We start from the raw sequence: 14308 nt of genomic DNA, 5'->3' as shown, positions 1-14308 counted from the left end.
TCTACAGGGAAAGTCTTTCTGTCTACAGCCGTGGTAAACCCACAGCTCCCTGCAGGAAGCTAATGTCATTTCAGTGACGTCAGCAATGATGGGGATTATCCAGCCCACTGACAAAATAAGCACTCTGGATATTATCCTGCTTGAATGAAGCTTATCTGAGGAGGAAAGGCAGGACCTTGGAATGATTAAATTAGATTAGCTGTTTGTGGCCTAGACCCGGACTCAGAATGAAAAGAGAAAGATAACTCATTGGTGGGAAACATACAAATGCGGTATGAAACACTTGGCTAATTAGTCTATCTTTTGCATCTTGCTGCAAGGATAGTAGAATTTTGAGAGCTTGAACTAGCCAAAGAAGATGATGCTAGAGTAGATCAATTAATGGTTGACCTGCATAGAAGAGAAGATTACTTTTAATCGGAAGTGGGATCATATAAATAAATAAATACATTCTGAGCTACGTTCTGCTCCTGGGCAGCATCGCAAAAACACAAGGTCCGGAGGTGGGGTTTCGAGGATTTCGGTGTTTTTGCGATGCTGCGATTTCACTGATGCTCCCTTCGCTGGGAAACCCCACCTCCGGACTTCCGTTGCCAGCGAAGCGCTCGTTTTTGCAATGCTGGGATTCCCCTGCTGGGATTTCCCTGCAGCATCGCAAAAACACAGAAGTCCGGAGGTGAAGTTTCCCACGGAGAGGAGCCTCAGGGGAATCCCAGCAGCGCAAAAATTGGCACTTCTGCTGGCAAAAGGGGTGAATTTTGGGCTTGCATGCATTAATCGCTTTTCCATTGATTCCTATGGGAAACATTGTTTCGTCTTACTAACTTTTCACCTTAAGAACTTCGTCCCGGAACCAATTAAGTTTGTAAGACAAGGTATCACTTTAATAACGTATGTTCTGTCTGGCAGTTGCAACGTAAACTTACACCATCTTGTGACAGTTCCTGTTCTAGTGCTGATCCAGTAAACAAGGGGTATTCAAAGGTTAGTGAACTCTAAAATAGAGAAGTTAGTCACAGGTCGAAGAGATGCTACTTTATATGTGCCCTATAATTATATGATTAACATAGTGGTGAATATAGTGATTAACGTGTGTCTTCCTCAAGTGCACATGATATGACACTCATTATTAAATGTTTGGCTTTGCTTGACAGCAGGGCTGATAAATTTACCCCCACACACATCTATGTTGCGGGCACTGTTAACCATATTAATTTTAGATTGCTGGGGACAGAAATGTTCCATACCAATTAAATTTCTGTCCCCACTGTTCAGTTTAAATGTTTATCCAGGAAATCTGTGAATTTAATACAAGTAGCCCAGTCCCTTCCTTTGATGGATGCAAACCATCTCTTTTGTACAGTTTTTCATTGGACCAGCTACAGACATCATGACTAATGAAACCAAAGCCTTCCCTTTTACACCACTCCTTTAGCCACACATTAAACTCTGCTACACACTATATATATATATCACATGTTTTTTGCTGAAATTTTAAAATTAAGGGAGACTAGGATGGCACCATTTCGGCCTTGTTCTGGCCTCATCAGCTAGCCACACCCTTACTGGGATTTGATCCGGCAGCTTCTGCCTTGTAAGGCAGAGAATTAGCAGCTGAGCCACCAGACCTGATCCCTTCAGCTCTGTACGAAGGAGGGGCTATATGTCTTTTATGTCGGATCACCCCGGTATATTGAAGGAACGTCACAGCTCCATTCCATCACCCTGGGGGGGGAATCATTGACCCCCTCGGAAAGAGTTCGCAAGTTGGGCGTCCTCCTCGATCCACAGCTCACATTAGAGAAACACCTTTCAGCTGTGGTGAGGGGGGTGTTTGCCCAGGTTCGCCTGGTGCACCAGTTGCGGCCCTATTTGGACCGGGGGTCACTGCTCACAGTCGCTCATGCCCTCATCACCTCGAGGTTTGACTACTGTAACACTCTCTACATGGGGCTACCTTTGAAGAGTGTTCGGAAACTTCAGATCATGCAGAATGCAACTGCGAGAGCAATCATGGGCTTCCCTAGGTATGCCCATTGTACACCAACACTCCGCAGTCTGCATTGGTTGTCGATCAGTTTCCGGTCACAATTCAAAGTGTTGGTTATGACCTATAAAGCCCTTCATGGCACCGGACCAGAATATCTGCGAGACTGCCTTCTGCCGCACGAATCCCAGCAGCCGGTTAGGTCCCACAGAGTTGGCCTTCTCCAGGTCCCGTCGACTAAACAATGTCGGCTGGCGGGACCCAGGGGAAGAGCCTTCCCTGTGGCAGCCCCAACCCTCTGGAACCAGCTCCCCCCAAAGATTAGGATTGCCCCCACCCTCCTTGCCTTTCGTAAACTCCTTAAAACCCACCTCTGCCGTCAGGCATGGGGGAACAGAGATATCTCCCCTTGCCTATGTAGTTTTATGTATGGTATGTTGTATGTATGATTTTTAAACAATGGGGTTTTTAGACTTTTAATGTTAGATTTATTATTATAGACTTTTAATATTAGATTTGTCATTGTATACTGTTTTTATCACTGTTGTGAGCCGCCCCGAGTCTGCGGAGAGGGGCAGCATACAAATCTAATAAATAAGTAAGTAAGTAAGTAAGTAAGTAAGTAAGTAAGTAAGTAAGTAAGTAAGTAAGTAAGTAAGCAAGCAAGCAAATAAATAAATAAATAAATAAATAAATAAATGAATGAATAAATAAATAAATAAATAAAACTTCTGAAACGCTAATCCTACAACCCATACTACTAAGTTCATACTCTAAGCTCTGGAAATCATTCTGCACAGAAAGTACCGTACATCTTTTGGGGAAATATCATTTGTGCCAAGACGTATAATAGCATCAATATCACAGTCGTCACTGGCATTCTTGACTATCTAAGAATACGCCTCTTGTTTCTATTGGCAGTAGCACCTAGTAGACATCTGACCTCTTTCAAAAGCTCGATATCCTTTCCTAAATTTACATCCCTTACAATTGAATCACCAACCAGAAGGTGGCTTCTCTTTCTGATTACCTTGCTGCTCTTGTGTGAATGATGTGTAATACCCAATTCACACTTTCCCCTTTCCAAAATAAATTATTCCACTCGGATCACATTCTCCTGCTTATTTGAGTTATCATTATCACAACTACCTTGACCTGTCACTTTAGTGTCACTATTAAGGTCAGCAAGGACACTATATATGTTATGCTGGGACAGGGCAAAAGCTTTGGGTTTATGGCTCACAGCTCTCACCTTGCCAGATCCCACAATTGCCCATACTGCCCTTCTCCTGCAGGGGCTACCTCTGAAAAGTGTTCGGAAACTTCAGATCATGCAGAACGCAGCCGCGAGAATCCAAGATTTGCCCACGTTTTTGCAACACTCCGTGGCTTGCATTGGCTGCCAATCAGTTTCCGGTCACAATTCAAAGTGTTGGTCATGACCTTTAAAGCCCTACATGGCATTGGACCAGATTACCTCCGGAACCGCCTGCTACCGCACGAATCCCAGCGACTGATAAGGTCCCACAGAGTTGGCCTTCTCCAGGTCCCGTCGACTAAACAATGCCGTTTGGCGGGCCCCAGGGTAAGAGCCTTCTCTGTGGCGGCCCCGGCCCTCTGGAATCAACTTCCCCTGGAGATTGGAACTGCCCCCACCCTCCTTGTCTTTCGTAAATGACTCAAGACTCTCTCATTCTGCACAGAAAGTACTGTACATCTTTTGGGGAAATATCATTTGTGCCAAGATGTATAATAGCATCAATATCACAGTCATCACTGGCATTCTTGACCTTGTGTTTATGGTTCACAGCTCTTACCTTGCCAGATCCCACAATTGCCCATACTGCCCTTCTCCTGCAGGATCTTTGTGGTAGAGGGGGCTGATAATGTGGCAGCTCAATAGAGTGGAATGGCTGAATTGGGCACCTAATTTCTGCTTTCAGAGCACAGATCAAAGATTCTAGATAGGCAATCTGTCCATGTAAATTAGTAATACATTTACAAAGGGGACAGTATCCAAATTTGAAAATACTTCGAAATACAGCTGCAAAACAAGTATTACACTGCACTAAGCCAGTCATATTGAAATAAAATTAAATCACAATCTCGAGTGCACTAACGCTGAATGTATTACTATTTTTGATTTACAGTTATATGATTTGCATGCTGTTAGGCATGCGGGCCACTATCTTTCTCCTGGTTCTCTCACTCAGACTTCCAACTTCCAGCCAGTAACTCCACTCCCAGCTTCTGTGAATTTAAATTGCAATGGAGTAAGTTTTTTTCCTACTTTTCTCCTGGTTCTCTCAATCAGACTTCCAATTTCCAGCCAGTAACTCCATTCCCAGCTTCTGTGAGTTTAAACTACAATGGAGTAAGATTTTTTCCTACCTTTCTCTTAGTTCTCTTACTCATAGAAACATAGAAGATTGACGGCAGAAAAAGACCTCATGGTCCATTTAGTCTGCCCTTATACTATTTCCTGTATTTTATCTTAGGATGGATATATGTTTATCCCAGGCATGTTTAAATTCAGTTACTGGCGATTTACCAACCATGTCTGCTGGAAGTTTGTTCCAAGGATCTACTACTCTTTCACTAAAATAATATTTTCTCACGTTGCTTCTGATCTTTCCCCCAACTAACCTCAGATTGTGTCCCCTTGTTCTTGTGTTCACTTTCCTATTAAAAAACACTTCCCTCCTTAACCTTATTTAACACTTTAACATATTTAAATGTTTCGATCATGTCCCCCCTTTCCCTTCTGTCCTCCAAACTATACAAATTGAGTTCATTTAAATCTTTCCTGATAAGTTTTATGCTTAAGACCTTCCACCATTTTTGTAGTCCATCTTTGGACCCATTCAATTTTATCAATATCTTTTTGTAGGTGAGGTCTCCAGAACTGACCACAGTATTCCAACTTCCAGCCAGTAACTCCATCCCCAGCTTTGGTGAATTTAAACAGCCAGTAACTCCATCCCCAGCTTCGGTGAGTTTAAACAGCCAATTATTATTATTATTATTATTATTATTATTATTATTATTATTATTATTATTATTATTATTAATTAGATTTGTATGTAGATCTGGCTGCTACTGATCATCCCTGTCATGATATTTGGAAATTGGAGAGACAACCTTAGTTTTACCATTTGCTCCATCTTATTATTAAACCAGGTTTCATGTCTTAAGTGGCTTTACAATGAGAATTTGTGAGCTGCAATGGTTAGCGAACTTGGCTAAGTAGAAAAACACCATCTGGAAACCTTGCAGTGCATTTCTTGCTAAAAATACCTCTACTCCTTTTTTTTTTACATAAATACTGAAATGTGAGACATTTACACAAGGATGTAAATGTAGATTCAATTCAAGGTATGAGGTTATTATAATTTTATTACTATCAAGCAGGGACGGAATCAAGCATTTGGGTGTGATCAGTTCGGATTGGTTCATGCAAGCCAGTGGCTGAAATGTGGCCCTGTTCGCCAAACTGGTAGCGATGGCCGGCTTGCCACATCCCTGAACCAGTTCCCCATGCACACCTCCAAACCAGTAGCGGAGGTAAGAGAAACCCACCCCTGGATGTGATCTAACCCAGGGATGGGTTCCAACTTTCCTCGTTGCTGGTTCGCTCCCTCCAGGGGTGGGCTGCTGCCCGGATGGGGGGAAACGCAGTGGGGTAGCAAAAATGGAGATCCACCCGAGAGCACTGAAAGATGTTGAAAGAAAATGCAGAGCATCCTGCATAAGCCACACCCACTGTGTGGTAGTAAAAATTTTGGTAGCCCTTCACTGGCTCCCTCCTACATGCATGGCCATGGTATGGGCGTCCTGCTCAATCCACAGCTCACATTAGAGAAACATCTTTCAGCTGTGGCGAGCATTTGCCCAGGTTCGCCTGATGCACCAGTTGCGGCCCTATTTGGACCGGGAGTCACTGCTCACAGTCACTCATGCCCTCATCTACTCGAGGCTCAACTACTGTATCGCTCTCTACATGGGGCTACCTTTGAAGAGTGTTCGGAAACTTCAGATCATGCAGAATGCAGCTGCAAGAGCAATCATGGGCTTTCCTAAATATGCCCATGTTACTCCAACACTCCGCAGTCTGCACTGGTTGCCAATCAGTTTCCGGTCACAATTCAAAGTGTTGGTCATCACCTATAAAGTCCTTCATTGCACCGGACCAGGGTATCTACGAGACCGCCTTCTGCCGCACGAATCCCAGCGATCGGTTAGGTCCCACAGAGTTTGTCTCCTCCGGGTCCCATCAACTAAACAATGACGGTTGGCGGGACCCAGAAGAAGAGCCATCTCTGTGGTGGCTCCGACCCTCTGGAATCAGCTCCCTCCAGAGATTAGAACTGCCCCCACCCTCCTTGCCTTTCGTAAACTCCTTAAAACCCACCTCTATCATCAAGCGTGGGGGAACTGAAACACCTCCCCCTGCCTATGTAGTTTTCTGTGTATGATATGACTGTATGTATGTTTTTTATATATTGGGGTTCCTTGTTTTTTAGACTTTTTAAAATGTATTATTGTTATTTTAGAGTTTAACTATTAGATTTGTCATTATATATTGTTTTTATCATTGCTGTGAGCCGCCCCAAGTCTACGGAGAGGGGCGGCATACAAATCTAATAAATAATAATAATAATAATAATAATAATAATAATAATAATGTGGACATATCCCATGGGCACACTTTGTGGGCACACCATGTGGGTGACCCATGTGGGCGCACTGTGTGGCTGTGCTGCATGGGCGTGCACACACTTCGTGCATGCGCACATGTGCAGTAACAAAAAATCCAGGGGAAAAACCAAAGCCACAAAAAGATGACAACCACATGCACAGTGCCCGAACTCAGCTTCTGTGCATGCTCAGTGTTCTGCCGGGCTCTCTGATAGGAGCCTCCCAAAAATTCAAAATTCAGACACACACATGTTTGAAAATTCAAAACAATGCTCTTTATCACAAAATTCAAAATAAACAAAGCACTCTTTTTGTATTGCAAAGAGCACTCTTCCCAAAACAACCGGGTAGTCTGTACAATTTCCCTTAAGCAGTCATTAAGTACTTAGCTAGCAGCTGTGAAGAAACTTCACACCCCTTCTTCTTCCAACGAAGTGAGACACACACACACACCTTGCTCTGCTTTGGTTTCAAAGGCGTGAAAAAGCAACAAAGTCCAGCAACACAAGATTCCTGACGAACTCCGATCAGATATTCTTCCACAACGGCCAAACCCATATGCTGCTATTTATAGCAGCAGCCCTAATTACTGGAGCCCCGCCCAAACACAGGTGGCCTCCCTTATTTCCTGTAATATGTTCTTATTTGGTCTCTTCTACACATAATTCTGCACTTGCGTGGGTACAAAATGCCATCATCTGAATCAACGGAAGATAAGGGAGATTGACTGCCTGGGCTGTGTGCCAAGCCCTCCTCTGCCCAGTCACTCCCACCTTCTTCTTCGTCCGAGGAAACTAAACTCCGAACTGATTCTGTCGGCAGTAACACAGGCCTGTGACATGTTGAATTTTTCCCTGCATCCACCTCCCCATTCCCTGGGGCAGGAGCTGGGCCAGAGCCAACCACAACACTCAGAAGGCGGAGAATTTTTTTTTTTAATTTTAAAATTTCAAAGAAGATTTGAAAAGGATCCAATCCGGTTTGGTGACATCATTGTGATGTTACCAGCGGGTCATTCCCAGTTCAGGTGAACCGGTCTGAACTTGGAGGAATCCACCCTTGATCTAACCAATGTTGAGCAGTTATACCGCCTTGGCTAATTCAGTGGCAGATCCAAAGCTTATTGCGACCAGCAACTGTGGACTAAGAGAACATCTCTCAGTAGCCAGAAGTGTGTTATCCATTATTGGAAAAAGGCAAATTGTATTTAGTTATTTATTATTTTATTATTTTATTTTATTTTCTTTATCTATCTATCTATCTATCTATCTATCTATCTATCTATCTATTTATTTATTGGATTTGTATGCTGCCCCTCTCCATAGACTCGGGGCGGCTAACAACAATGATAAAAAACAACATGTAACAATCCAATTAATAAAACAACTAAAAAACCTTATTATAAAACCAAACATACACACAAACATACCATGCATAACTTGTAATGGCCTAGGGGGAAGGAATATCTTAACTCCCCCATGCCTGGCGGCATAAGTGAGTCTTGAGTAGTTTACGAAAGACAGGGAGGGTGGGGGCACTTCTAATCTCTGGGGGGAGTTGGTTCCAGAGGGCCGGGGCCACCACAGAGAAGGCTCTTCCCCTGGGGCCCGCCAAACGACATTGTTTAGTCGACGGGACCCGGAGAAGGCCAATTCTGTGGGACCTTATCGGTCGCTGGGATTCGTGCAGTAGCAGGCGGTTCCGGAGGTAATCTGGTCCAATGCCATGTAGGGCTTTAAAGGTCATGACCAACACTTTGAATTGTGACCGGAAACTGATCGGCTGCCATTGCAACCCACGGAGTGTTGAAGAAACGTGGGCAAATCTTGGAAGCCCCACGACGGCTCTCGCAGTTGCGTTCTGCACGATTTGGAGTTTCCGAACACTTTTCAAAGGTAGCCCCATGTAGAGAGCGTTGCAATAATCAAACCTCGAGGTGATTAGGGCATGAGTGACTGTGAGCAATGGCTCCCTGTCCAAATAGGGCCGCAACTGGTGCACCAGGCGAACCTGGGCAAACGCCCTCCTCGCCAGAGCCGAAAGATGATGTTCCAATGTCAGCTGTGGATCGAGGAGGACGCTCAAGTTGCGAACCCTCTCTGAAGGGGTCAGTAGTTTCCCCCCCCCCCGGGTAATGGACGGACAGATGGAATTGTCCTTGGGAGGCAAGACCCACAGCCACTCCGTCTAGTCTGGGATGAGTTTGAGTTTGTTTAGTTACACGAAGAAATGCTAATTTTCTTTTCTTTTCCCCCTTCCCCCAGAGAGATTAAGTATTAGAAAGGAAATAAGATTGGCGTAATATATTACTTTTATTGAAGGGGCAGATGTGAACTGAAAAAGCAAAGACTGGAATCTGCTATCTCTAATAAGGTCGAAGCTTCAGCCCAACATAATGCACTTTAAAAATAAATAAATGAAACGAAATGAAATAAAGGAAGAAAGCAGCACCCCAGCTACCAAGCTACATTGCTTGCTTTCCGAAGCTAAGCCAGTGGGATGCAGATAGTAAGATCTTTGTCTCACTGCAGCGGGGATAGAGGATAAAAATTCTGTGCCAGTAATCTTCATTGGATTAATGGTTTCTTTTTTATCTGCTGTATTTCTGCTCAGATGTCTTTGCTCTGAATGAGTCAGTGGAATGCAAATGACGGATACAGTCAGTCTGAAAATATTTAAATCTTGCTTTCCACTGCAGTGCAGGTATGTGTGTGTACACACAGAGACACATACACACAAGCCGGAGGAAGGGCAAATGAAAATTATATACCGAGCAATAAGCAGAAAATAATAGCCCAGATGAAAAATAGAACTGGGTTTTCTTCTCTCTTCCCCTCCTCCCTTTCATATTATAAATAAGATCAATATTTAAATGCCTAGTATTGGGAGGGGCGGAATTCACAATTTTCCCTATCTGAGACACATGCACGCCGCACAAAAAAGGGCATCTGTTAAAATGTAAAACTGCTTTTATTTCAGAGGCTCAGTGACAAACCTCCACAACTCCTAAGGCAGATTTCTTTTTTTTTGTTGCTGTTGTTGCGGCATTATTTTAATTCTGACAAAAGTCGCAACCGTCTAGCAGAGGCGCCACTCCCCTTTGAATCGTTTTCCTGAGCTAGTTTGACTTTTCTTCTGAACTGGTTACAGGTTGCTATTGCTAATTAATTAATTTAGCAATTTGGGCTAAAAGCCAGAAGACCTCTGGGGACAGCAATAGCTTCCATGAAACACGGTGACTCTTAATCCTACGTAAACAAATATGGGTGTTTGCCGTGAGGTTCTAATCCAAAATAAACTGTATTGAAAATAAATCCCACTGCAAGATTTACAGCAATGCTATAACAGGGAATTTGCTGCAGGAATTATACAGCGCAGTTTTCTGAAACAAACATTGAAAGTGTAAGAAGACGTCTGGGTATGAGAGTAGTACAGGTTCGTGTCTATACAAAGAAACACAGAATCAATATAATAAGACAAAATAAAAACACAGAATCAAAATAATTACATTTCACTCATAAAACCTAGGACTGCAAGAAGACAAATGAAAAAGGAGAGAGATGATGGCCCTTTTATGACTTATGGACTTTAACTCCCAGAATTCCCGAGCCAGACATGAGGGTTGAGGCATTCTGGGCGTTGAAGTCCATAAGTCATAAAAGGGCCATCGTTCCCCACCTCTGATCTAAAACAAGACTATTTCATCCTTGTAACTAGGGGAGCTATAAGAAATTGTAATCAGCAATAATTGGTAACCCTATATGCTATATAACCTCGGGACACTGGAGAACTTCAGAAACGTTCCTGATTGGCCAAGACGGGAGCTGCTGCAGGAGCGGGACATTACAGGCTCCCTATTGGCCGCTGCGTTATGAGCTGTAATAGGCAGCCAAAAATTTTACTGCCACACTGTGGGTGTGGCTTATTTTGTGGATGTGGCTTGATGCCATGATGTGGCTTCATGGCATCGGACCAGAATATCTCCGGGACCGCCTTCTGCCGCATGAATCCCAACGACCGATTAGGTCCCACAGAGTTGGCCTTCTCCGGGTCCTGTTGACTAAACAATGTCGTCTGGCGGGTCCCAGGGGAAGAGCCTTCTCTGTGGCGGCCCCGACTCTCTGGAACCAGCTCCCCCTGGAGATTAGAACTGCCCCCACCCTCCTTGCCTTCCGTAAACTCCTTAAAACTCACCTCTGCCGTCAGGCATGGGGGAATTGAGGCATTCCCTCCCCCTCCCCCCCTGGCCTATACAATTTATGTATGGTATGTCTGTGTGTATGTCTGGTTTAATAATGGGGGGTTTAAATGTTTTTTAAATCTATTAGATTTGTCATGAATTGTTTTATTGTATGCTGTGAGCCGCCCCAAGTCTACAGAGAGGGGCGGCATACAAATCTAATAAATAATAATAATGATGATGGTCATGTGCCTGGGCAGGAGTGGCTTGTTGGCCATGTGGCCAGGTGGGAGTAGCTTGAATGATCATCATCGTTCAAGTGAACTGTTAAGTCCTCAATTTACAACCTCACCAGTGTCGCTTGCTGGGGTGACAATTGCTTCGCATTTCCTGCTTTTTTCCTCTTTCCTCCTTCGTGGCCTTGGGAGGTGGCCACGTGAGGCTGGAGGGGAGCCTGGCAGGAGAGGGGGAAGCTCATCAGAGGCCAGGAAGGAGGAAAGAGGAAAAAATTGAAGAGCGTGCAGCAGCAGCAGCAGCAGCAGGGGGAAAAGGAGAGCCGAGCCGAGACCAGTAATCCAGGAAGTGACTGCCACTGGTCAGCTAGAGCTGTATACGCAGCTTCATTTCTGCCGGTGGAACTGCGTTCCACCCTGTCCTGCCTGCTGCCCACCCCTGGTTATGAGCATTTTAGTTATACTAAGTAGGCTGGTTGGCAACTTACCTATGATTGTAACATCACTCGATGTACAGACAGGACTGGATCAGATGGATTGAAAATAAAGGAGATGGCATTGATATGGTTACATAGAAACATAGAAACATAGAAGACTGACGGCAGAAAAAGACCTCAGGGTCCATCTAGTCTGCCCTTATACTATTTCCTGTATTTTATCTTACAATGGATATATGTTTATCCCAGGCATGTTTAAATTCAGTTACTGTGGATTTACCAACCACGTCTGCTGGAAGTTTGTTCCAAGGATCTACTACTCTTTCAGTGAAATAATATTTTCTCATGTTGCTTTTGATCTTTCCCCCAACTAACTACAGATTGTCCCCCCTTGTTCTTGTGTTCATTTTCCTATTAAAAACACTTCCCTCCTGGACCTTATTTAACCCTTTAACATATTTAAATGTTTCGATCATGTCCCCCCTTTTCCTTCTGTCCTCCAGACTATACAGATTGAGTTCATTAAGTCTTTCCTGATACGTTTTATACTTAAGACCTCCCACCATTCTTGTAGCCCGTCTTTGGACCCGTTCAATTTTGTCAATATCTTTTTGTAGGTGAGGTCTCCAGAACTGAACACAGTATTCCAAATGTGGTCTCACCAGCGCTCTATATAAGGGGATCACAATCTCCCTCTTCCTGCTTGTTATACCTCTCGCTACGCAGCCAAGCATCCTACTTGCTTGTTTTGGTTTAGCTTCACTCTTGCAATGTCCTTGGAGGAGGGCAAGTGCACACTATACGGCAGGTTAGATGAGTCGTTGGTTAAATGTTGATAGGTTTGGGCGTAGTTGTCTCTACATCCCTAGCTTTCCTGTCGCAGTATTTAATGGTGCAGAAGGGGAGGGGGGATCGGGAATCTAAGCGAGCATATTTTCTGCTAGTGCAGTTGCATACAGACTAGCATTGCAAATGCTGGGATCAATCTCCTCCGTGTGTCAGAAATATAAAACCACTGAGCAATGACAGCGTATGAGTCAAAATCAAGCAAAGCATATCATTTGGAAAAGTGATGCTTTTGTTGCAAAGCCTACTTCCCTGAAGCACAATGAAGAAGGACGTTGCTGGCACCTTTCATCAAGAATCCACAAAGGCTAGAAAAGCTTTGTATGAAATAGGGTTTGTTTTTTTTATAATTGCAAATGAAAGACAGCTTTACAACACTGGTGAGGGGGAGGACCTCTCTCCTGTTTTCTTCCATTCTGGCTATTGAATGGCTTCGCTTTGAGAAGAAATTCCAGAAAATTTCTTGATTCTATAATCAAGGGCCACGTCACTAATTCAAATGGGACCAGGGGTGTCAAACTCAAGGCTCGGGGGACAGAATCTGGCACACAGTGTGCTTAGATCTGGCCAGTGGGGTCACCCTGGAAACAGCAAAGGACTGGCCCACAGTGCTTTTACAAAAAAAAAACCTGAGCTCAGGAGGTTGTAGACTGCCCTCCGGAGCTCTATTTTCAGTAGCAGAGGGTTGCAGGAAGCTGTCGCAGCTGAAACAGAGCTTGAGGGCCCGTTTTAGCTGGCAGAGCACTCAGGCCGCCATAGGCGCCCATGACACGAATGATGTCAAGCTGGCCACGCCCACCCTGCCCCCCATGTCAAAAACAACCCTGATGGGGCCCTCAATGAAATCCAATTTGACACCCCTGGCTAAGACCATTCAACTCAAAAGATAAATGGTCAAAGCAATGGAAACTGCAGTTTAATGTTTCCTTTCATTGGGGAAAAGGAATCCTCAATCTGAATATTGTATTGGCAGTTCTGTGTTAGCAAAAACTTCAGAAGAGAAGGATTTAGGGGTAGTGATTTCTGACAGTCTCAAAATGGGTGAACAGCACAGTCAGGCGGTAGGGAAAGCAAGTAGGATGCTTGGCTGCATAGCTAGAGGTATAACAAGCAGGAAGAGGGAGATTATGATCCCGCTATATAGCGTGCTGGTGAGACCACATTTGGAATACTGTGTTCAGTTGTGGAGACCTCACCTACAAAAAGATATTGACAAAATTGAACGGGTCCAAAGACGGGCTACAAGAATGGTGGGAGGTCTTAAGCATAAAACGTATCAGGAAAGACATAATGAACTCAATCTGTATAGTATGGAGGACAGAAGGAAAGGGGGGGATGTGATAGAAACATTTAAATATGTTAAAGGGTTAAATAAGGTTCAGGAGGGAAGTGTTTTTAATAGGAAAGTGAACACAAGAACAAGGGGGCACAATCTGAAGTTAGTTGGGGGAAAGATCAAAAGCAACGTGAGAAAATATTATTTTACTGAAAGAGTAGTAGATCCTTGGAACAAACTTCCAGCAGACGTGGTTGGTAAATCCACAGTAACTGAATTTAAACATGCCTGGGATAAACATAGATCCATCCTAAGATAAAATACAGAAAGTAGTATTAAGGGCAGACTAGATGGATCATGGGGTCTTTTTCTGCCGTCAGTCTTCTATGTTTCTAAGTTTGGAAAATATTTTTTTCCTATTAATTTTAATGAATCCACAGGTGAAGGGTTTTTTTTTCCTTTTTAGGACTCTGTAAATTAATCCCTTGCTTCAGGGTGCGGTTAGGGCAACTGAGTGGAGCCGAGTGTTTACTAGCCAGATGCCTACGTGGCAAGATTTGAAGTATATCATGCTCAATTGTCTATGTAGCTAAAACGTTAAAAAGAAATTTGTTTGCTGTAGCTGCTATTAAAATGATGGATGATATAGTC

Source organism: Erythrolamprus reginae, chromosome 2, assembly GCF_031021105.1.
Source record: "Erythrolamprus reginae isolate rEryReg1 chromosome 2, rEryReg1.hap1, whole genome shotgun sequence".
Lineage (NCBI taxonomy): Eukaryota > Metazoa > Chordata > Lepidosauria > Squamata > Dipsadidae > Erythrolamprus > Erythrolamprus reginae.
The sequence above is the reverse complement of the archived record's forward strand: the minus strand, read 5'-3'. Positions refer to the sequence as shown.